Here is a 25,045-nt window from a genome sequence, read left to right as displayed (position 1 = left end):
TCCCCGTGCTCAGCACTAGTGGGGCCACACCTCGGATTCTGGGATCAGTTTTGGGCCCCTCATGACAAGAAGGACATGGAGGAGCTGGAGCGTGTCCAGAGAAGGGCAGAGGAGCTGGAGAAGGGGCTGGAGCACAAGTCTGAGCAGGAGCAGCTGAGGGAGCTGGGGGTGTCCAGCCTGGAGACAAGGAAGCTGAGGGGAGACCTTCTCAGTCTCTACAGCTCCCTGAAAGGAGGTTGGAGCAAGGGTGGGTGAGTCTCTTCTCCAAGGAACAAGTGATAGAACAAGAGGAAAGAGCCTCCCGTTGTGCCAGGGGAGGTTTAGATTGGCTATTAAAAGAAACTTCTTCACTGAAGGGGTAATTAAACACTGGAACAAGTTGCCCAGGGAGGTGGTTGAATCACCATCCCTGGAGGTGTTTAAAAGCTGTGTAGATGTGGTGCTGAGGAACATGGTTTAGCTCTGGATTCAGCAGAGTTGGATTAATGGTTGGACTTGATGATCTTAGAGGCCTTTTCCGAACAAAGTTATTCTGTGATTCTCTGAAATGGGTTTGTCTGTTCCCTGCTTTAGAACACACATCTGTATCCATAGGGATGTAGATCCCATGGCAGGTTGCTGCTGACTGCAGCCAGGTTCCAGAGCTGGGGACACGTTGCAGACCCACAGAGATGAGATATCTCCAGAGTTCAAAGGTGGTGATGCAGGATGGGCAGCACAGCAGCATCCCCTGCCTGAGCAAAGCAGCAGGAAAGCTGCTGAGGAGGGGGACAGGCTAGGGAGGTGGTTGTTCTGCTGCTGCAGAAGCCACAGCCTTTTCTCAGGGAGAAGCTGTTGGTCTGGAAATAATGAGAAAGCAGCTGGAGAAGAGCAGAGCTTCCCGGGGAGCAGCAGCCACTGCCCCACTGTGGCACCACCAGGATTTCTGTCTCGTCAGGGGAGTTAATTGAAGAGCACAGATTTTGCACCCTGGGAGCAGTAGGTAGCTACACTCAGAGCTCAGAGCCAGCTCCATCAGCAAATACTTCTTGCTTGGCTGTAGTTATAGCTCATTATCTCACTGACCTTTAATTTTGCAAGTGTTCCTTGCAATGTGTTTCTTCAGCCTGGTCCAGCTTCTAACCTCTATTCCCAGAGGCAGCAGGATAATATATTCATCTGCTGTGCTGTCTAGCCACTTTGCATCCCTCCCTCCATCCACCCCTCTGTCTCTGTCCTTGGCAATCTGTCATTTTTCTTTTTGGTTCTAGTCCAGGAACTGAGTAAAAAGTACTTGGGCAGCTGGAGCAAGAAACAATGGGTTTTAAATATGCTTTAACATGTTTGTAAACAACTGCACTTCATCAGGGTCCCTGCCTGGCACTCTGGCAGCAGCCAAAACTGATGAGATTCCTCTGAGATCAGAATTCATTGCATTGCAAGAAGTGGTGCAAACCAGACAGTGATGCAGTGGGAAGTATCTCCTGTTCTGTGGTCTGTGTCTGTTGGTGTATGTCATGCTGGTCACTGTGGTCACTGAGCACCTGAGATTGCTCTGCTCTTGGCTGGGGCAGGGAGGAAGATGAGCAGAGAGACCTAAGAATGTTGGGAGGACTGGAGAGCTGCTGCAGTTAGAGGGTGCTCCACAGTGTCTGGTGGGACATCACACTTATTGGAAATCAGCTGTACAGGGAACAGAGCTGCTGTCCTGTCAGATCACCCCCATTTCTCCTGATTTCCCACAGCTTGTTCCTGGTGAAAAAAAACAAAGAGGTTTTGTGTTTCTTTGCATTAGGGAATTAAAAAAAATCCTTTACTGCAGATGATTGGAAGAGGAAAGCAAGCTCAGAAGCACAGGGAGGGGGCAAAAGAGGTGTAGTTGGAGCACGTGGATTGGTTGATACCAGGTAACCTGTTAGTCCCAATTAATCCATTTTGATGAGTAAAGACTGAGTTTGCAGGAATGGGACTCCCACTCTCTTCCTGGTGGTTGTGAGCGGAGTGAGACTGACCTCATGGTGTGACTGTTCATACCTACAGGAGTTTTTTTCTAGTGAGGAAAAAATGGAGGAGAAAAATCAATGTGCTTTGAAATCAACCCCTTTGCTGCCTGTTGATGGGGCTGCCCAGGCCTGGCTGGTCTGTGGCTGCTCCTGCTCAAGGGGTGGATGCAGCTGGTCTCTGCCTCTTCTGTGAGTACCAGTGTCACTGCAGAAACTGGCAGGGTGGCTTGGAGTGAGCTCTAATTAATTAATTCAAGACAAGCTGGGATTAAATTTTATTAAACCTTGGAATCAGAGAAGTCTAGATGAAATGTAAGCAAAGGTTGCTGAGAGGAAGGAGGGGTGTGTGCCACACACGCTGCCCGCCAGCCCTGCTGCCCTTGTGCCCGTCGCTGGCAGAGCACCAAGGGTGTGCTCAGGTTATATTTCAATATATACTTATGTACAAAATTATAGAGAAAGGCATATACACCCAGTTTCCCTCCTCCCAGGGTGATCAGGGAGGCTCTGCTTTCCTTATCCAGTTGTTCTGGATTTTTTACGTGCAGGGTGACTGACCCGTCGCTCTCCCCTGCCGCGGTGCGCAAGCTGGGCACCTCTGGCCGCAGATCACCTAACATCTGGAGCAAAAAAAAGGTGGTTTACTTTGGTTTTCCCCTGGTTCAGTGCTGAGAAACCTGTGCTCCATCCAGCCCTGCCTATAATTTCATAATGAGGGATGTTATTGCCATGGGTACTGCCTGTAGAATGATTCGGGGTCTTCTGGAATGGAAATTCCAGGCAGTCCTTGCGCACGGAGCTGCGTCTTGGTGCTTCCTCTGCTCTGCTTAAGCTGCCTGATCAGCCATGTATGTGCTGGCACAACTTCACACTGCTGGGCTTTGCAGGAATAACTTAAGTTTTTTTGGACAGGTAAACCAGTGCAGATGTGGGGTGTCTGCACACCCGTAAGCTCTCAAAAAAGAGGTGCAGCACAGGGCCCAGCCTGCTCAGGGCTGCAGCTTTGCCTGCCGAGTCCCTGGCATCCCACACGAGCTGTCTTTTCTGCTGGCACCTTCAGGAATATGCTGAACACTAATTTTAACTCTCCCTCCAAGCTGGATATCTTTGGGGCTTGGGCACAATGAATGCCTTATTCATAATACTACAAACACTGTAAAAAGAAGAGTGGAGGTTGGGGGGGTGGGAGGTGGGGCAGCAGAAATTGTCCCGCCCTAAAATGTTTCTGATCTCCAAGCAGCTATAATTTTGGCTTGCTCAGAGAACAAGCTGAGGTAGTGTTCATTTTAACAGCCAGGAAAGGGCTGTCTGTTTATATTTAGGGCCTTGTAGATTTGTGCAGTATGTGCAGGTGGCACATTAAAAAGTGTGGATGATTTCTTACCGGGATAGGGCTGTGTTTTTACTGGACTGCCTTTAATTCTGTGTGAAGGCAAAGTAAGTAAGCACTGAAAATTTTGTTGTAACAGTTTCTGGGGTTAAATTTTGCAGCCCTTGGAGAATTGTTTTGAGCTTATTCCTGGTGAATTCCTCCCGTGCACCTTCCTCCACAGGTTTTGAAGAGCAGGTTGGCAGCTCCTGCCACTGTGAGGCACTGGCAGTAGTGGTCACCATTCAGTTCTCACTGGGTAAGGGTTAGGAGACCACTGCAATGAACATTTGTAGGGGGGTAAAGATCATGTTCCAGCAGTGAGGTGGGTGGTGATCCAGGATCTCCTTCAACTTGTTGTGGCAGCTCTGACCTGCACCTCTGCCTGGGCTCTGGCTGATGAAGGTCATGCCTCCCATCCCCAGCTCTACTTGTTATCCTGGTGATGCCAAGAGCTGAAAGAAACTGCTCCAGTGCCCATCTGGAGTCATCCTAATTTTGTTGGCTTTAGCTTGACGTGAGCTGAAGGGTACAGCACATCCAAACTAAGGGCATCTGCTTTTGGGCCATGGCTTCTGGAGTTGGCTCGTTGTTGCTGCTTGTCCACCAGTACTGCAAAGTCTTGGTGAAGATGCAGAAGGGGCAGATCTCCAGCATGGATGAAGCTGGTTCTTCAGAGAGCCAGAGGTTAATCTCTGGGGAAGCAGAAATTATAACAAAATGCACATGCAACTTGTTTTTGAGCTATAGCTGAACAGCAAGAAGAGATGCTGAAGTTTTCACAGATATTCGGCGTTTGAAAGTCTGGTCCAGACACCCATCATTCTTCTGTCACCTCTCAGAAATTGCTCACTGGCTCCTAACCCTGCCCTGATATCAAGCAATACTTTTTTTCTTCTTTTCATGGGGGAATCCAGATGCTTGTTTAGTATTTGAAAAGCTTACTGGTATCTCAGGGCTGAGGAGGTTTGCAAAAAGCAGAGTGCAGCTACTCACGGCAGTTGTCTTGGTGTCCTGGAGAGTGCCCAGACTCCAAGGTTTGTTTGCAGATCCAAAATTAGAAAGTTGTTGATGTTGGTTTTTTTTTTTCATTCAGAGTTACAAAAAGACCTACTGGGCAGCTGCAAGCAAATGAGGTTCAAAGTGGGTGTAAGAGATGGATAGATCTCGGAGCAGAGCAAAGATATTTAATTTTAATTAGAGGTACCTGGAACACACCATGGTAGGTTATGGTCTTGGGAGATGGAGTAGAAAAAAGTGAAATCCAGGTTCTGTTTGTACTAAAATATTTCCATACATGTTTGGGTACTTTGCTGTGGTAACCAGAGGGCCTATTTTTAGACTCTTTCCCAAGATGCTCCTCTATAAGACACTGAATTGCCTGGGAAGCTGGTGTACAAAGTTGTCCCAGGGGTTTCTAAGTTAAAATGAGTATTAATTCAGAGATTCCAAAGGATTATGTACTTCAAAACTGATCAGATCATGGGTGAGATTTTTCTGGCTGCATGTCCTGCCTTGACTTAATTTTGGGTATCTCTGAGATCCAAATTCCAGCATTTGGGTATGGGAAGAGTCTTCTTTCCTTTGTCCAGAGCCTGGATACAGCACTAACCCACTGATATTTTAGTGACAACTTGTCTTAGCAGTTAAAAAAAACAATCCCAAAATATATGTTAACATCTTTAATCGTAGCATTTTTGGCCCTCAGCTGGTGAAGCACCTCTGAGTCTAATCAAGCAAACATCAGCTTTTTCTCTCAGTTTTCCTGTGAGGATTAATCACAGAAGAGAACAAACCCACAGGTTTAGCTGGACATTTGTGTGTGGCTCTGTGGTGAAACTTTTACCCTACCTTTCTCATCTGAAAATCCTCTGGATTTTGCTAGGCTAACACTGGGGGATTTCTATGTTCCAGTTTGCAAATGAAAGTTATTCAGAAGATTCAGGTTGAAACATTTATTTCTTAGGAAAGTGGTGTTGTGCTCCATAAGGTATATATCCAAAAAGAACAAAAGCAGTCCCGTTCAAAGAAGCCACAAGCAGTGCCAGCAGAGAAAGGCAAGCTTCTTCTTCAAATGTCACTCTTCATCTGTAATGCCTTTCATCCATAATCACTTAAATACACTCACATGTATTTGAGAAAATAACAACAGCACAGCAATTGCACTTTACCCATAGCATGCTCGTGAATACATTGTATTTTGTGATGTATTTTTTCTCTCTTGGATATATTTCAACCGTATTCCTCAAAATGTTTCCATGTGCATTTACTGAGACCGTTCCTGGTCTGTGCATGGATTTTGAACCAGAACAAGTTGCACTTGCTTAAGGGCTCCATTATTCTTTGAAAATTTTAGCAGTGCAACCACTACAGATATGCAGAAGAGTGTCTAAATGCTGTCAGATTCAAAGGAAAAAGTCTCCTTCCTTTCATACATTGCTAACTTGTGGGCTGCCAAAGAGGGTTGATGGGGATGGGGAGAGATTGGCCCAATGGATGTCCAGGGTCAGCCCTGATTTTCCATGCATTTCAATATCTGAGTCTTGAGGAAATGAAGCACCACAGCTTGTAAAGTGATCTGTGAGTAACAGGTCATCTTCAGTCACTGTGAGCAACGTTGTTGTTAAGGGATGTCTACGGGTGATGGGTTTGCCTCTGTCTGACACATCAAGTGTGTATGTTAAACTAACATGGCTCTTAGGGAGCAAAAATCCTGGAGTGGAAAATGATGTGCTGCTGCTAATGTTTGGAACATGGAGCTCTCAGTTGTTGAAGCCTTTTACTTTTAACAAGGTCTCTCTCAAGTATACATTATGTTTTCATCTTAAACTCTGTTGTGTAGCCATAGAAGCAATTGTAGTATTATTTGCCTGGTCTCAGTTCTTATGTTGTTTATATGAAAACAATACATATTCTCATAGATAAAGAGGTAGCCAGCAATTTTTAATGTTTTGGAATTGTTTTAATCCCATATGACCATCGTTGTGTATTTAGTCACTGAAGATGAAGTAACTTTTAAAGACAGAAAGACACCCGAGGTTTAGGAGCAATATTTACCAATTCAGTTTCATTAGCAATTCAATTACCACAGATTAACAAAATGCCCTTATTTCTTCTTGGTTGTTTCCTTGTGTCTTCTTATTATTATTATAACACAGAAGCAAAATTAAGTAGGTAAGTAAATAGCATCTTCCAGCAGTGAGGTGCATAGGGTAGTTTTCTTATTTGTTCTAGGTACAGGAAAAAAAAAATACAGTCTCTAGAGTGTGACTACTGAAAACAGGAGGCTAAAATGGGCCTGGTTATGTGCAGGTGAAGTCAACAAATAACATCTAGATCAGCAAATCTGAAATCTGTGTGTGTGTTTCAGCAGTGTTAGATCCGGTTGTCATGGGGTGGTGATGGGGTAGCTGATGAGGAAGTCTGGGTGTTACAGCGTGGGGGAGAGGCTGACACAAAACCTCTCCCTGTCTACAACTGTCCTTCACCAGTGCAAAACCAGCTGCACGGGTATAAACCCAGCTCGTGCTTCGGGGAGAACTTGCCTGAAAGCTGTTAGACATGGGCAGCTCTGGGGTGAGAGCCTGGCTTGTGCTGCAGAGGTCTGGAAGCAATAGCAGCTCCTCATCTGCTGGTTGGAGCAGCACCACAGCCAGTGTGAAGTATTTTTCTGAAGAATGTCAGTGCCTAAACTCTTTTTTTTTCCCCCAAATCATGCGAGGAGCATTACTGAGCTGAGTGTGGAACAACAGATGGTTTTGGTTTTGGTGGCATTAACTGAGATGGATGGGAAGGGCTTCTATAAATCTGTACAACAGTCAGGATGAGGCACTCACTGTGCAGATGTATCACAGCATCGAGGTGTTCAATACACAGAAATCCCATCAATACAATAAACATGCTGGAAAGGTAGACAGGATATCCTAGCCTTGCTATTTAACCTGCTCGGAAAATGCAAGAGCGTGTGACCTCTAATGAGATTAAATATTACATTTAAAAGCACTAAGCCTGTTAACACAGTGCATAATTAAACCCTGGAATTCATTACCAAGAAAAATCTTTGAATGGATCTGAATAACATTTAAAAAAGAGACAGACATGTCTATTATTAATAACACTAGGCCTAGATCTGCTCTGTGAAAGGTATAAAAAAGCAAAGCTGCTTAAGAAATAGTCTTACATGTACAAGTCAAGCACTGCCTGCTTAGCAAGGAAGCATTTTTTCCCCCCCTTTTATGCTCACTGTCATGTTGTCATTTGCACCTGCTTTTAAAGTGCTGGTGCCCATGGCCAGGGAGCTGTGAGGTCCCCAGGCAGGTCCTGCAGCTCCAGCCAAGAGCTCAGGGAGCAGCTCAGATAAGCAGCAGGTCAGGTTAGCCCAGACACTCCTGAGGATGCTGCAGCTGTTTGAGGTCACCGAGCCATTCGGCAGAGTGGAAAAAGAAAAAAAGGTGTTGATTCTTCCAGCAATGGGGGTTATTTCTGGAGCAGTTTGGCTACAAACAGCCAAGCATGGGGCTCTGTGGGTCGCTGCATGTCTAGGTTGTAGCTGTTTGGCTTTGAAGATGTTTAAGAAAAGCTGGAGGAGCAGCAGGCCAATGAAAATGGCTGCCAGCAACCTCAGAGTATTCCTGGGCTTCCACAAACCTCACTTGGTGCTGGGGTTAACCCACACAAAATCCATGGAGAAGGAAAATGGGATGAAGCTTGTCCATAGAAATGAGTGTCCTGTAGCTGCAGTTTGTGTCCAGACAGAGCTTTACTCCTCAATTCCTTTCTTTCTTAATCAGCTTTATGTCACTGTGATATGCAATGACTTGCTGATGGTTTCTGTCATGCCAGTTCATGACCTGGTGGGCATTAACGTTTCATGCTTGATGAGGTTGTGCAAGGTCAGGTCCCATCCTGCCCTACGTAAGCAGGGGAGCTCTGTCTCGTGGGGAGGCAGAGGTGTGATGTGGTGATGCTGCAGGAGGAGCTTCTCCATGCTGCCTGCATCTCTGCCTGTAGGCTGAGACCTAGGGCCATTGTGGTACCTTCTCATATTGTGGTGGTGGTTTGTGGAACAGCCTTGGGATATAGTGGACCCAGCATGTGGTTCTGTCCTCTGATCTCAAGCTTTCACTGGTCTGACCCATGCCAGCCTCTGCTGGCTCCAGCAGCAGAAGGATGAAGGTTTGTGAGAGCATGGTGGCACTCACGTGGTGAACACACTGTGATGTATATCATAGCACAGAGGTGGAGGCCTAGGACCTCCATCTAGGATTTTCCATGTCCATGCTGAGCACTTCATGATGATCAGATCTGCCCACTACTGGCAAGCTCTGGGGCAGGGAAGCCCTGGGGCACTTCAAGGGCAGGTAACAGTCCTGGGCAACCTGCTGTAGGTGGCTCTACTTGAGCAGGGGCTTGGACCAGATGGCCTCCAGAAGTCCCTTTCAACCTCAACCACGCTGTGTTAATGCGGCTATGAAGGATGTTCCCCTTTCCCTGGGGCACACAGGGGCAAGTGAGGGATTAAAAATAGTAGTCCAGTGACCCTGCCACTGCTGCATAACCTTTGGAGAGCCAGGCTCTGTCTGTCTGCTTCTCGTGCTCTTGCTGTGCCCTGGAACAGGGCACAGGGAGCACTGGTGCTGCAGCCCCTTCCCAAGCTGCAGCAGGCAACCTGGAGCACTGAAGTCTTGGCTTTTTCCATCTGCTGCTTTTCCTCCATGTCCTGGGAACTGCCTACTTGATTTTCCTTCCCTGACATTCCTCTGCCATCCCTCTGGGCTTGGCTGTGCTGCTGCATCCCCCTGGTTGCTGCCACCTTGGAGGATAACCCCTGATGGGGCAATTCACTGCTCTGTGCTGGGCACAAGCAGTGGTGAAAAGAGACCTGGGAGGTTCCTGGTTCTCCCTTTCTACCCATGTGGCCTCTGGGAGGTGATGTGTAGATTTAGCAGCTGGAGAAAAGAAAGTTTCCAAGCCAATGATCTCTTTCCAGCCTTTTCCATGAAGCTGCTGTTACTTCCAACAACCCAGACTCCAAGCAGGGGTGGAGGTGGAGGAATCCCACACTCCCCCTGACTCAAGTTACTGGTCCCAGGTCTCTGGGCTCTCTTTGAGAGTCATCGCTCCGCAAGGAGCACCCACAGAAGCCTGCTTCATGCTTTCTCCTCCTCCTCCTCTTCCTCCCAGGCTGTGGCAGCCATGGGAATGGCAGGAGTCCAGGAGCCCTTGCACACTGCAGCTCTTTACACTTTGACTCGAGCCCGGGTCTGGGAAAGTATGTAAGAACATCCTTAAAGTTAATTATGTGTTTCAGCACCCTCCCTAAGTAAGCATGTTTTTTTAATTGAGACCCTAAGTTGGAGGTGAGAAGAGACAGGATGGGAACCTTGCTAACTTCACCCTGCAGAGTTGAAGCTGATTGTGTGCCAAAACATCATTAATTTCTGCCATCTCAGAAATGAAGCCTTTGCTGTCTGTGCTGGGAGCTGAGATATGTAGGTCTCTCTGCATAGCTCTATTAGCTCAATTTACCTTTCACTTCCAAGGCAGTTTTAGCACTAATTGACCAGAATTCAAACCAGCTTTTTCTCCTGGTAATGTGGTTCATTGCTTATAATTGACCTGCTTTTCTGGCAGTGAAGAGAGCTCTACCAGCCAGCATATACTGTGTGACTGGAGCCTGTAATTACTTAGATTTAAGCCCTTGAAGGAATTTTTTTTTTCTCTGATGAATTGAAATGGAAAAAAAAAAAAAAAGAAAAAGAAAAAAATTCCAAGCTGGTCTTTAAACATCTAAGCAGAGTCAGGGAAGGAAGGTTAGCACTGCTGAGCTGCTGGCAGAGTTCTGCTTTCTGGAGAAGGCTGTGGTTTCAGATCTCCTGGATGGAGGACCAAGGGAGTCATTTTTGTGTCACTTTTCCAGAGCTGTTGGTTGTGATGGGTGACACTGAGGTACCAAAGCCCTTATGCCATTCTAAAAGCACAGTGTACCAAGGACACCCTAGTGCTTAGGTGTTGCAGTTGTGCAGCACTGGAGCCTCAGCTGCAGCAATTCCAGTTGCTAGTACTGACCCACTCACACACCCACATCTCCACACACACATGTCCCCCCAGGCAGCTGGCCAGGACACCTCAGACTCTCCATTTTTTCTTGTGGACTCACCTGTAGAGAGACACATGCACCCCGCTGGCTCCCAGGACCTTCCTCTACTTGCCAAGCTAGTCCAGCTCAGGGTTTGCTGGTGATCACACCCCTGGTCCCAGTCCAGCTGCACCCAGACCCCATTCACACAGGCACACAGAACAGAGTCCCTCACTCAGGAAAATAGTTGGAAATGAAGTGTAATAGAAGACAAGACAGACTGTGCTCGTTGTGCACAGGGCATGACTAGAGATGTGTAGTGACAGGGATGGCCCTTTTAATCTCCTTATCCCTCTATTTTACCATGTATGTTCTTCCCAAAATCATCTTCATCCCTCCCTTCCCCAGATGTGGTTCCTTCCCTCAACATCCTATTGTAAATGTTGTGCAATCCCCAAAGGCCCTTCCCCTGCATCCTGTGTGTCCCACACCCCCACAGTCCCAAAGAAGCTCCAGTTGACTCATCTCAACAGGTTTCACAACTGACCCCTGGGGCTGGGGCTCTCCTGGGACAGCCCTGAGGAGCCAGGCACAGTGTCCCTTCCTCGGAGCCCGTAATTTGGGTCTCCACCTGCCATTGTCCTCAGTGCTCCTCTGGGCTTGTGGAGATGGGTCTGGGATGGGCTGACAGATCTTGGGATGGGCCTGGGAGTAGCCGGGCAGGGCATTATTTGGTTTCCCCACCTGCCATGTTCTCCTTTGTGGGTGTGCAGATGAGAATGTTATTGCATAACCTAATCCAGCACACAGACACGGCCAGGACCATCGTGGCCATGTCCTGCCACAACCTTGCATGGCAGTTCCCACCAAAAGGTGATGTCTCCCACCTGCTCTCGTTGAAAGTGAAGGGAGCAGGAACAGGAATCCAAGGGGAACAACAAACTTCTAGTCCAAGATAACATCATAAAACTCATTCCAGGAAGGAGGTGAGTGCCCATCAGCAGTTCTCCTACAGCACCTCTAGTACCTGCAGCAGATACATCTTCTGTGCTTCATGCTGAGTTTGGGGGCTGCCCATGCCTAGTGGGTGGTAGTCAAGCAGATGCCTTCTTTTTGGATCAAGACATGGATTAGGTGTGAGCAAAGTGTCCAGCTGCAAAGCCTGAGGCATTTCTGACCATGTGTGGGTGCCTGGATGTGAGCACCCTAAGATATTGTAGGTGCTTCGTGGCTTTCAGTCAAGTTTAGGCATCTTCAGGGCTAAGCAGCCTGGAGCGTGGTGTGTCAGGAGTGCTTTCCTGAGCACACACACACCACATCAGATGCCAAAGCCTGTCAAAGTTGCCAAAGCAGATGCAAAAACATCTGGACATCACCGAAAGCTCAAAGATTTTCTCCTCCTCTGTTGATACCCAGCACAGGGCCTTGGCTGATCTCCAGCAGAAATCCTTCTCTGTTCTCCTGCCTTGGGTGTGAGCAATAACATCACTCCAGCCCTACAGCCATGGGGGAGAGGAGAAAATTGAGAGAGCAGGGAACATACCTCGCTGCTTAAATTAACCTCTCTGGGATTCTTTTTTAGAAGATAGGAAGAGTGACAGCCTGATCTACAACAGCCCTTTTCTGCCTTGAAATTCACTGTGTGCCTGTCCCGTCTCTCTGCATCTAGAAATAAATCATCAAGCGCTTCAGAAATGCACTCGTAGCAACCTACCCTTTGATTTGGCCACCATATGCACTTGACAGCTCAAACATGCTTTTCCAGGCAGTGCTGCCTCTCCATGTTTCTGCTCCAGCCCCCTTGAGTTTGAAGCATTGATTTTACATGTAAGCTTGGTGGTTTTTTCCCCTGCTTGGGGTCTCTAAGGGGCTCCGAAAGGCTCTGCAGCAGCTTCTTTTTGCTCACACGGTGTGATGCTGTTTTGGGGAGGTGTGATGTGAAGGCTGCTCCCCTTGGCAAGGTTGAGCAGAAGTTGAAAAGCTGCATTTTCCACACTGAGCAGGATGTGCACCAATACACAAGCCCTAAGTTCACAAAACCTGGTGTCAAATTGTTGAAGTATCACCCGGTTGCTGTGTGGGCCAAGACTGGCTCTGGCTTTCCCCAGGACATGGGTGCAGAAAATGTTTTTCTCTATTTCCACTTGACAAAAAAAAACCCAACAAACCCAAACTAAAGCAAAGCAGCAAGATTTGTCCCTTTTGTGAATGAAGAGGCAATCTAGAGGCAAAGAGAAAGGAAAACTAAGCATTTCATTTCTCTTTCTCTGCTCAAGAAAATAACCAAAGACCTGTTGGCTAATCTTATACCCTGGACACAATGTTACACTGGCAAAGGAGCTTTATTAGTTGTAAATCAAAAGGCATTTAAAATTTAATTGCAGTTTTGAAAATTTGCATTTTTATACAGCGAAAATGTAGATGCTGTGAACACTGAAGCACGGCTGCAAATTAGGTAGGAATCAAACTGAGAGGAGCCTGTTCTACCAAATGAAGCAGGTCCTTGCCCAGCACACCGTGCTGGGGGGTGTGAGGGTCTCTGTGGCTCCTCTGTCCCCAGGCTCTGACACTTGGAGGAGAAAAGTGGCTTCTTCCTCCTGAGCATGAGAGAGCAGGAAAACTTGGATTCAAACAAAGAGCAATTTGGGGCAGGAATAGCCCAGTTCTGACCATGATTTCCTCCAATCTAGAAAGAAATCTGCAACAGGGGCTCCTGGGAAGTCACCAGCAGAGTCAGGCTTAGCTGGGTCCTGTGTGTGGGACAGCCTTGTTCTTGCTGGTTGCTGTCAACAGTTGACTAATTCCTGGCTGCGTGTAGAATTCCAAGTGGCCCAAGCACTTTGCAGCTCTTTTCCCCTGTCTGTGCAAGCTGTTTGGGGTTCTGGATTTTCATTAGGATAGTGATGAAGTTCAATCAACCAGTGAAGAGACCTTGTCCTTTTCTTCCCTTGCTGTATCTTCTGGAGTGCAGTTTGATGCACAGCCCTGAACCTTCTGGCTGCCTTTGGAAAAGGGATACAGGAATGGGGAGACCTTGATTTGACCAAGAAGTACAGCTCAGGTTCCTGGAACCACAAACACTGCAGTGGAGATTTGATGATTTCCTGCAGTTAATTGGTTCAGGTTGTTGAGATTTTTTTGGTACCTTCATATCACATGTTTATTTGGATTTCTTTTTCTATGTGACCCAAAGTCTTCATTCCCTCGTTTTTAAAGTTCTTGCTTGGAAGGGTCTTTTTGATGAATTTTCTTGTCTAAAATGTGTATGATTTTTTAAATTTTTTTCTTGCATGGAGCTGCTTAGTGAATTATATCCAACTGAATGTATGAATAATCCATGGGAAGCACAGCCAGGGCAGTCAGGTGACGTTCCTGCAGGTCTGATGAAGTGTAAAGTCATGCACACTCATGCACTCACATACACACATCCTTTTCAGAGCACACTGCTGGAGTTTTGGGGCAATGTGAGCAGCAGGGTTGGGACTCTCTCATCTCTCTCCAGTTGAGATCTGCTCTCCCTGTGCAGTCAGGAGAGAGAATAAAATGTTCCAGGGCATGATTCAGCTACCACTTCAGATGTGTATCTTGCAACCAAGTGAATCAGCTCTAGGACTTCCTCCATAAAGAAGGTGTGGAGCTATTTACTTTGTAGAAATCTGAAGTTGGGTGAGATAAATTTGAGCCAGGAAGCATGCTGCAGAAGACAGGCATTAATATACTTTTATTAGCAATAGCTTAGAAGCCTGTGTTGCCAAGAATAGCAGATTGGGAAAAGGTGTGCAGGGTTAAAAGCTCCTGCCCCTTTTTTCTCTGTATTTTAAAGGCTTCCTTTGTGCTAGGCAGCAGCTCATGTAGATGTCACATAAAGAGGTAAAGGCTGCTGGGAGCCTTGAAGTCCCCAGTGATCAAGCTACAGAGGAGCCACAACATTTTTAACAAGTGATGGCAAGTGAGCAGTGAGAGCTGCTGTCAGACTCCAGTGTCCCTGCCCATCCCTTCCAGCCACCAGTGAATGTTCAGCCAGGACAAAGAAAAGATTTCTTATCTCATCCCAGCCCTGCTTCAGAGGTGCATTAAGAAGAATCATATGATAGAATCACAGAATGGTTAGAGTTGGAAGGGGCCTTAAAGATCATCATGTTCCAACTGCCCTGCATGGGCAGGGACACCTCCCACAAGACCAGTGACCTGGGTAAGGCAGGTGAGCATGTTGGTACAACAGTCATTCCTCATGTTGCTGGATGATATTTTTCCTCATGTAGTCTATGTTTAAAAACTTCTCTGCATTCTAACTTTGCACAAAGTGTTTCAGAGCCAAGGTTACTGTGCTGTGAGGTCACTCAGGTGAAAGACAAGCTTGCTGCAGAAACCAGTATTGAAGCAGTTCTAACCTTATTATCCAGGGTTGCACATTTCCACACCTCAAGAACAAATGCTGTAGATTTGGAGAGGCTGTGCTGTGTGCATTTTCTTATACATTAAAGAACTGAAATCCCTGCTCTACAAGTGCAAAAAAAATAAAGAAAAAAATAATCAACTGACTCTTAACTATAAAGTTATGTTTGTTGCCTGAATTATGCTGGATTTTTGTTTGTTGTGTTTTTTTTTTTCATTTTTGGTGATATCAGGCTGCTCCTTCTCTCCCTTCAGCTTCCATCAAAAGATGCTGTTAGTGCCCAAATGCACCCCAACCCCCCCAAGGCCTTTTGTGTTTAGCCACAGATGCAAAACTTATGATATTTTATTATTGAAGTTTGTTAAAAGGACACAGTTCACTAATAAAACTATTTTTGTTTCCTATTGCTAATTCTGACTTGAAAGAGAGAATGTGAGCTGACAAAATGTTGCAGGTTTCTTGAGCAAGCAGCAGAAAGGAGGTAATGCAATTAATGCAAAGAGCAGCAGTAGCTTCTGGTAGAGCTCTGGTCATGGGAAATGGTTCTTCCAAGAACATTCACTGATGCATTATTACCTGGCTTCACAGCACCCTGGTACTTGTGGAGTTTCAGTCCAAGAACACGGTGCTAGTGTTACTGTCTTAAAAATTTTAATCACAGAATCCCAGCATGTCAGGGGCTGGAAGGGACCTCTGAAGATCATCAAGTCCAACCCCCCTGCCAGAGCAGGACCAAATCTAGGGTCACTCAGAAAGGCCTCCAGACAGGTCTGGAAAGTCTCCAGAGAAGGAGACTCCACCGCCTCTCTGGGCAGCCTGTCCCAGGGCTCTGTCACCCTCACAGCAAAGAAGTTCTTCCTCATGTTGAGCTGGAACTTCCTGGGCTCCAGTTTGAACCCATTGCCCCTCGTCCTGTCCCAGGGCACAAGTGACAAGAGCTTGTCCTGCCTTCTTGCTGCCCTCATGTATTTACAGACATTCATTAGATCCCCCCTCAGTCTTCTTCTCCCTAGACTGAACAGCCCCAGGTCTCTCAGCCATTCCCCATATGACAGATGTTCCAGTCCCTCCATCGTCCTCGTAGCCTCCCTGTCCCTCTGGAACTGGGGAGCCCAGAACTGAACACAACACTCCAAGTGAGTTTTAAGTTTAAGTGATTTTTTTTTTTTTTTAAGAGCTGCTAATTGCTGCTCAGGGTAGTGGGTTTGGAAGAACCATATTAAAAGTCATTTATTTATCCTTAGGTCCTAGCAGAGGAGGCAGGTTTAGGGAATGCAGGAGTGTTTTGTCCCTAGAAGAAAATAAGAACTGTTATGTCCATGTCCATCCAGGCCTTGTACTCATCTATCTCATGATGTAACCCCAATTAAGACCTCACTTCAGGATTAATCTAGTTTTTCTCTAATGAGCAGGTACTAATCTAAGGTTTTTATGTCATTCGTTGTTTTACTTTGAGCTGAGTCCATGGCCAAGTGCAGCAAAAAATGTCCTATTGAAACACCACCAAGAATCTGGGGCCAAATTCAACCTGAGAATTACTCCATTGAAATGAACGGGAGAATTGTCAGGAAAAAGTTGAGTTTCTCTGTGACCACCCTAATGATCCTGGAAGAGTATCCTTCTGGGTGCCCCAAGGGGTTTTTTAAAAATAGTAACTGAGCCTGCCCCAGCTCAGCTGGAACCACTGAAGTGAGAGTCCCTGAGCCCCCTGGTCGTTGTCCTGGCTTCCCCCCTTGCTCAGTACCAGTGAGGTGATCTGGGGTAACCTGAGAGCAAAGGCCAAAGGTCCTGGACAGGGCACCCTGCCCACAGCCACCACCTCCTCTGGGAATGCTGCCCTGGAGCGGGGGGGAGAGGCAACCAGCTGTTGCTTTCCATGGGGATTTCCTCTGAAACACAAGGAAACAGCAGCACTTGGGGAGTAATCCCAGCTGGTTTGGGTGTTACTCAGTTCTCACTTGCACTGGAGTAAACTGGGAGTGAAGGGATAGACACTGGTGGAAGGTCAAGCCCTGTATTTCCACACAGTCTTTCTCCAGGGTGTGTGTGGGTTGTGTTTTTTTTTTTTCTTCTCTATTGCCTCTCCCACCCTTTGAGGATTTTATTTAGACTTTTGTTAGTTATGAATTCCTCCTGCTTGGTTTCCTGTTTGGTGCTTGGAAGCCCCATCTCACTGCTGGGTGCTGAGGGTGGCTTTTACTCCCTGCCTCCTGGAGGCCTCAGGGGTTGTGGGCACAGCTTGGGAATTCATGGCAAAGAAATCACTTGCCCTACCATGTTCAAGGTAAAATGAATCTGAGCATGAAATTTGCATGGGACAGATGATAACTTCACAGTCAGAAATGACTGTGATTACTTTAAAAGTGTTGTCAGGTTCAAAATTAAAGGAGAAACCGGTTTTAAGCAGCATGACTGAATTGTGATGGCTATTTCTATGGCATCTTTTGTCTAAAATGCTGACAAATATTTATGGAATACATACATATGGTACTGCCAAAAGGGAGATGGCTCAGGGATCAGTGGCTGATTTTACAAACAGTCATTCAGGATATCTGAGATCAGCAATTTCTGCTGGGACTTAGGAGCTCTACTGGGTAGAATTTGAAAGACCTTATACTCTGACGGCAATTTGTGACCATTTAACTTCTTAAAAGCAAAATGGAACTTTTATTTTTGGACTATTTTGGGAGGAGATGACTCCTGTGTGTCTAGCGTAATTCAAAATATATGGTAAAAATGCTTATTTAATTTTTCAATTAACTCTCATTCTGTATAGACACCCATTCTGCTATAAATGTTGATGTGGTTATTGGGGTGTTTACTGTATATTGGTCTATGTCAGTGGTTTCCAATCTTTTTTTTTAATTTGTAAATCTTATGTTTTTACAGTGGGGGGCACTCATTTGCATAGCAAATTTCAGCTTCCAGGCACTGGGTTTGTTTTTCTCAGTTACAACTCACAAAACCCTTCGATGCTGCCTCCGGATCCCCAGGGCTCCTCAGCCATGCTGGCAATGACTGCCCTAAAATTAATAGGAAGGTTGTACAGAAAAACAGAAGGGAAACAAAATAAAATAAATGTGTTGGAAGTAGTAGAGTAGTAGAGTCCCTTCCCCAGAGCAAACAGGGCTGGCAACTGAGAGTGGCTGGGCTAACAGCTCTGAAGATGCCATCTCCTGTCCCCAGCTATGCTGCAAAACTGGGTTTGGTGGGTGGGAAACTGCTCAGGTGCTTGTGCAAAAAAAAATAAAAATAGGGTAAGATGGTGCTTGAAGAGATACATGTAGTTTGTTCCAGTGGTGCAGTAAGTATTGGTTAGGTTTGGTCTCTGTAGGTATAAATATGGCTGAAGGAAGAGGTCCCAGGTTTCCCACCAAGCCTCTCCCTGGGAGATCACAGACTGGTTTGGGTTGGGAGGAACCTTAAAGACCACCTAGTTCCAACCCCCTGCATGGGCAGGGACACCTCCCACTAGACCAGGTTGCTCTAAGCCCCATCCAACCTGCCCTTCAAGACGTCCAGGCTCCAGCCCTTGGATCGTCTCCTCTGGACGTGCCGCTGAGCAGGAGCTGGTAGCTGGGTAACCCTGCCTGCTGGAGAGAAGGTACAAGGAAGGAGCACAGGGGGAACACACAGCCCCAAGGCCAGGGTTTGTGCCACCAGCAGGGATGGCTGGGAGGCAGGAAGCACATCAGCCTGGCTAGTTTCCTCGTCAGTTCCTGCCACGCCGGGATGCAGCAGCTTCCCTCCCGAGAGCGTTTCGCCCTGGTGAACACGTGTCCTCGCGCCCGTCACTCAGAGTTGGCTGCAATTCCCATCCACAACATATTGTTTGACAAATGTCAATTCTGAAGAAAAATAATTTAAATTATTTCTTCAAGACAGAGTTTCAGATTTAACGTTGAGCAGATGCTCTGGCTAAAATTAGCATAATGATTCCTCATGCCTGCTACTTACCAGGACATGTGTCTTTAATGTAAGTATTTGGAATAATAATGAAACTTTGCAGGGATTTTTTTGGTTAATTGAAGATTCTCCCACATGCTTTTGAAATGTTTAAAGAGCACAGGGACCTTTTGAGTTAAGGAATGCTGTTATTCTCATTTTGCAGATGTGGAAAAGTGAGAAGCAGAGCTCCTGTGGTGCCTGAGATCCAGGACCGAGGCAAACTGGGGAGAGTTGAGTCATGAAAGGGGGACCAAGGCTCCCAGGCTGCCTTTCCCTGGGCATTAAGCTCCTGGCTGCTGATGTGGTGGCTGAAAAGGGACATAAGGTTCTGGGGTTAGGCGGTTGAAAATAAACACACCTCAGGGAAGGTGCCTGGTGGGATTTCCAAAAGCAAGGGGGGATCAGGGCTGTTAGGTGGTGCTGACTGGTGCCTCAGACTTCTGAAGATCTCATTTCACTTTTAGGGATTTACAGTTCAGGTTGTAAAAAGTTGTTAAATATGTCTGAAAAACAGTTGATACAGAGGTTGCTGCTGCTCCTGCTTTCTCAGGGGAAGGATGACGTGAAAACCCTATTCCCAGTCCCCTCTTCAATCAGGAGCACAAGTGTTCATTCTTGAGCACAGGGGCTTTAAAAACAGACAAATCACAGCACAGCATTTCTAAGTCCTCAGATGGTTTCCCCAGATTGGAAGACTTTGAAGCAGAAAGGTGAAGGTGATAGTTGTTGAACTTGTTGATAGTAGCACAGCAAATCCGTGGGAGAACTGAGATGAAACTCCCTGATTCCCACGTGGGTTCTTCAGGGGGAACCTCCTTTCCCCCTGGGTTACTCAAACAGCAACTCCAGGACTGTCGTGTATGTGGAAAAGCTGAAAGTCCTGACTGTGCTTTCACCTTCTGTTCGTGCATTTTAGCAGCAGGGAAGAGAGGGATGAGTTAGGGACCAGCTGGAAGCAGGCAGAACACCAAAGGGTGCTCCAAGGAGCTGGGAACTCCTTGTGCACAGCAGGGATGGGGAAAAGACTAATTACTATTTTATTTTAATTTTTTAAACACTAATAAGGTAATAATAGTTTCAAAGAGGCTTTTTCAGGCAGTGGGTAATTTGTGCACACCCTGGGCCATGCTGAGGTGAAGAGGGGTGGGTAAAGGATGGGGAGGCAGCATAACCAGTCTAAACACTGAGGGAAGGAAAAGAGCCTGACCTTTAACTGAGGAGCAAGACATGGTTGTTTTAACCATCCTCCTCCTGAGGACAGTCCCTTTCCTGACTAAATGCTGGTTTGTAACAAAGGATTTCCACAAAACTACCCGTTGTGGCCTGAACTTAACCCCGAGTGTTCCTGACCCTGCAATGGGGAGAGGAGCCTCAGGGGAACTTGGTCTTTTCTTCATTTTCCCAAAACCACAACCTTCCACCTAAGAAAAGCCACTGCCACTGAGAAAAAAACTTTTGTGTTTGCCTTGGATGGCTGTGTTTGTACTGTTCAGGGGAAAAATACCTCAAACTTTTTGGGTGTTGGAGCACAGAAATCAACCTGGGAAGGGAAGCGTTTGGGTGTTGGATGCGATGATCAGAGTCAAGGATGCTGGTTAAAAATATTTTTTAAAAAATCTGTGGATTTTTTAAAATTAAAATCTTACATGTGCCCACATCTGGTTCTTTGTGGTGGAATTTTCATTCATTCCTGGACCTCTGTCTTCCAAGGAGTTTATCAGAGCGGAGGTTGCTGAAGCCTCTCCCAGGCACGCTGAGTGCCCTCATCTTTTCAGTCTGGAAGGTGATTATTTTAATAAGTGCTTCTCAGAGCCAGTTGTCAGTTCATTTCCATGTGCCAAAGAAAAGAAAAAAAAAAAGGAAGGAAGATGGTAGCTGTGTCAGGAGGAGATGATCTGTCTATCTGGCCTAGTAAAATCACAATGATCTTGAGGATGCTGGAATGGGAGGCACTTACACAAGAACTGAGACACAGACATTAGAAGAACCTTCTTCACTGAAAGGGTAATTAACCACTGGCACAGGCTGCCCAGGGAGATGGTTGCATCACCATCCCTGGGGGTGTTTAAAAGACATGCAGTTGTGGTGCTTTGGACTATGGTAGAGTTGGGTTAATGGTTGGTAGAGTTAGGTTATGGTTAGCCTCAATGATCTTAAAGGTCTTTTCCAACCAGAACGATTCTGTGATTCTGTAACTGATTTTCCCCCTTGTGGCAGGATGTAAATGGGAGACTTCTTTGGTGGCTGCTTTTGCTTCTGATAACGGGTCCTTGCATTTCAGTCCATGCTCCTCTGAGCTCTGTTTCATTTATTACGTGTCTGTCCAAATCCTTAAGTCCAACTTTATTAAGAAAGGGGTTGCATTGCCATATCCAACCCCTTCCGTCACCGCAGTCCCCCTGCTCCGTTGCTGTTCCTTCAGCTGGCCTTTAAGTGACAAACCTGCTCTTGGCCCACAGGTGGGTGGGTGCAGAGCTCCAGGGGTGACCTGCTGGCTGTGGCCAGGAGCACAGTGGATGTGCAGCTGGGGCTGTGACCCCTGCCCCTGGCACTGAGTGGCTTTGTCATCCCAGCCAGCCGGATGGGGAAGTTCTCTTGAGGGGAAACACACCCAATTTCAGTGTTTATCAAGTGAGGTCTGGAAGGGCAGAGGCCCTTCTGAGTGCACTGGTTGAGAGTTGAGGGACTGTTAGTGTATCCCGTGTCTGGCTGCATCCGTGCAATTCCTTGAGGACCTTAAGCAAATGCACCTGCTTAAATCAAAGTGACTCAGGGAGAGAGAAAGGGAGGAGGCCGTGGCAGCGTGGGAGCAAAATCAAACAAATACAGCTATGAAGCATTTTTACATCATGCTCTAATACTGATTTCTGTCTGGAATGAGAGAAGCTGAAATTGAGTGGGAAACTGGGCTAGTGAGGAAACAACACACTGGAAGAAAGCGTGTTACGTGGTATTTTCTTGGGTTTAGCACTAAAAGCTTTCTGGGGATGCAGGTTACGTGGAGTTTGCTCTGGCTGGCTGGCGATGGGCCAGACTGGTGTTCCCATAGCAGGTTTCCAATCATTAATTGCCCTGAAAAGCAACATGCTGTTTTCTGAGTGAAACGACAACTCGGTTGATATTCACCCCAAAAAGCTCTTACTGCCAAGTTTCATTCCATCACAGAGACCTCACATCATTGTTACTCCATTCATTTTTGGCTTAACCTCGACTTTACAAAGTTTGGAATCAGAGAGAAATACAAGCCTGGTAATAGTGGGTTTTGAGGGTGTTTGGGGTTTTTTTCCTCTTTAAGTAGTGAGTTTTTTTGTGTTCAGGCTGCACCAGAAAAGGAGGGAGGAGGTGCAGTTTTGCTGGGGTGGCCTTGCTGGCCATGGGGTCCAGCTGCTTCCAGCACAGCATGTTGATCAGGCACACCATGCAGTGGCAGTCAGTTAGCAAGCATATACTGATGAGCTGAGCAAATTGGGTAACCTTGGCAAGAGTTCTCATTTTTGCCACTAAAACCCCATCTAGAGTAGCACTTTGAATGGCTGCAGAAGAAGCACAAAACATTTGGCTGAATCTGCATGTGGATTTGAAAACTAAACACAGGCTGGGATGCAAGGCTGCTCTGCTTTCTTCTACACTCCCCAGCCTGCTTCTTTCCAGCTGCCTGGCTGGAACCCCGGGGTTATCCCACTGTCCTCTCAGCTCATCTCGGCCAAATCCGGAGCCGGGATCCCGCCTGGGAACCGGGACAAACAGCCCTGGAGCCCTTTTCCCGTCCCCACGTGGAAGGGGGACACCCTGCGGGTCTGGCTGTGCCCGCTGCCGGGTGAAGGAGCACTTTGTCTCCCCCTTTTAGCGCAACGGCTCAGGCTTTCGGCTTGGTACGGCAGTGACAGCCTAAAGCAAACACACACCCCCCGAAACAAACAACGAACAAAAAATAACCACAATAAGGAAGGGAGAAAGGGAGAGAAGAGGGAGAGGAAGAGAGGAAGAAAGAGAGGAAGGGAGGAAGAGAAGAAGGGAGGAGAGGGAGGAAAGAAAGAAACGAGGAAAGAAGGAAAGAAGGAAAAGAGGAAAGGAGGAAAGGAAGAAAGAAAGGAAAGAAAGGAAAGGAAGAAAGAAAAGGAAGAAAGGAAGAAAGGAAGAAAGAAAGGAAGAAAGGAAGAAAGAAAGGAAGAAAGGAAGAAAGAAAGGAAGAAAGGAAGAAAGGAAGAAAGGAAGAAAGGAAGAAAGGAAGAAAGAGAAAGGAAAGAAAGGAAAGGAAAGAGAGGGAAAAGGGAAAGAAAGAAAGAAAGAAAGAAAGAAAGAAAGAAAGAAAGAAAGAAAGAAAGAAAGAAAGAAAGAAAGAAAGAAAGAAAGAAAGAAAGAAAGAAAGAAAGAAAAGAGAGGGAAAGAGAAAAGAGAAGAAAAGAAAAAGAAAAGAAAAAGAAAAGAGAAGAATAGAAAAGAAAGGAAAAGAAAAGAAAAGAAAAGAAAAGAAAAGAAAAGAAAAGAAAAGAAAAGAAAAGAAAAGAAAAGAAAAGAAAAGAGAAAAAGAAACAACAAGGAGAAACCCCAGGAAGCCGCGCGGGGTGCGACTGGGATTTGTGCGGGGGAACTGGGCCCTGCCCGGGGACGCTCGCGGGCCCCTCGGGGACACCATCCCCACCATCCCCCCCATCCCCCCCATCCCCCCCATCCCCCCCATCCCCCGCCCCCTCCCCAAACCGCGGCCCCAGAAAGGGGCTCGGGGCAGCGGGTGCAGCCGGGGCGTGGGATGGGGGGTCGGGCAGATGGGGAGGGAAAAAGGAGGAGGAGGAGGGGGAGGAAGGCGGCGAAGGAGGGATGGAGCGGGGAGGGAGGCGGCGGGGCGGGCAAGCCGGGCCCTTCCTTCCCCCCCCCACACCCCGTGGCAGCCGGACCCCCCGGATCGGGCCCCCTCCTTCCCCCCAGCCCCCCCGGCTCCTGCGGGCGAGAGGCTGCTGCGAGGATGGAAAGCGCTGGGGAGGGGGACGGGACACAGAGCCCCCATCTCCGACCCGCTCTTGCGCTCCAGCCCGGAGGAATTTTGCTTCCCCCCCATATCCCCCCCCCCGGCGTGGGCAGCGGCCGGAGCCAGCCCCGGGGGCTGAAGGATTCCCTTGTCTGCGCCGAACCCGCGGCAGCCGCTTGACAACAGGAAACAATGTGTAGTGAATGGAAAAAAAAAAAAAGAAAGAAAAAAAAAGAAAAAAAAAAAAAAAAGGGGGTGGTGCTGCCTGAACAACTTCCCTTTACATCACTGCCCAAATAAGGAGCTTTAAACTAACCTTTTTCTATTGCAGCCCGGGCAGAAGATCCCCCTGGAGCCCCAGGGTCCCAACCTCTCAGCGGGCAGAGTCATGGGAGCGCCGCGGCTGCAGCGCGGGGGGCAAGCGCAGGTAACAGCTGATCGCTCCCTCGCCAGGCACCCTCTGCCTGGGGGGGTCGGGGGGGTGCTTAGAACCAACATTATATAGGTAGATGAAAATGATTTATTTGCTTCTCTCGGCCGTGGTCAGCGCTGAGAGGGCAAGGGCGGCCGATGAGGGGTAATTAAGAGCGCTGGGTAGCACGTCTCGCTGATGAGGTCACTGCAGTGAGTAACCCGGAGTTACTGGATGCTGGCTCCTGGATCCTGTAAACACGGAGGGTTGTTTCTCTTGATCCGCCGCCAGCCAGCCCGGCTGCCTGTCCTGGCACAGGCGGCAGCTGCAGCTCGGCTCTTAATTGGCGGCCACCTCTAATTAAGGTCCTGAGAGCTGCGGGCTTTCACTGGGCTTGCAGCGTGTGGCAGGGGCGAGCTGGCTGGGACGGATTTCCTCCTTATCACTCGTACAGGAAAGCAAGTGGGGAGCAGAGAGGGTGTTCGTGGGCAACACGTGATGCGAGAGGAGCTGTGCTGGGAAGATCCCTGCGGGAGCTCCCGGCAAACCGGCATCCCCGACCCACAGTCCCAAATTATCTGCTGGGTTTCTGCAGGCAGGTGAGGAGGTTTCACCCTGCTGGATGCAGAGAAGGACCTAGGGCTGACCCTTTGGCTGTCTTAGCCCTTTTCATGTTTCTTGCTGCTGATTAGCACCTGCACATCAGCACGAAATGAGGCAGCTTTAGAAGTGCGTTAAGTCTGAGTAAACGAGTGCTAACGATTTAAGCTTCTTAATCCTCCTCGATGGAAATTAATAACGCTTTTGATGCGCCCAGAGGTGTGATCAGAAATGCAGGCACACACCGAGCTGCTCTATGCAAATGTGTAGATGGTTATTCCGGAAAAAAAAAAA

General features: G+C 47.4%; 1 protein-coding gene across 9 annotated transcripts in view; it reads left to right on the top strand.

Moving 5' to 3' along the window:
* Window positions 1-25,045, top strand: part of HIVEP3 (HIVEP zinc finger 3) — a 273,818-nt gene that overhangs the window by 128,719 nt on the left and 120,054 nt on the right. For 2 of the 9 annotated variants that reach the window (XM_051637736.1, XM_051637733.1), the window contains exon 3: window positions 24,071-24,166. The exons of 6 other annotated variants lie outside the window; for them this stretch is intronic. The gene's annotated coding sequence lies outside the window, so the exon portion shown is untranslated. Of the gene's footprint in view, window positions 1-24,005; window positions 24,167-25,045 lie in introns of those variants that run through there. One more of the 9 variants, XM_051637738.1, reaches the window with a different exon arrangement.

This window comes from Apus apus, chromosome 21, assembly GCF_020740795.1.
Source record: "Apus apus isolate bApuApu2 chromosome 21, bApuApu2.pri.cur, whole genome shotgun sequence".
In the NCBI taxonomy this organism is placed as follows: Eukaryota; Metazoa; Chordata; class Aves; order Apodiformes; family Apodidae; genus Apus; species Apus apus.
Note: the sequence above shows the minus strand (reverse complement) of the source record. Positions and strands in the feature narration are given on the sequence as shown.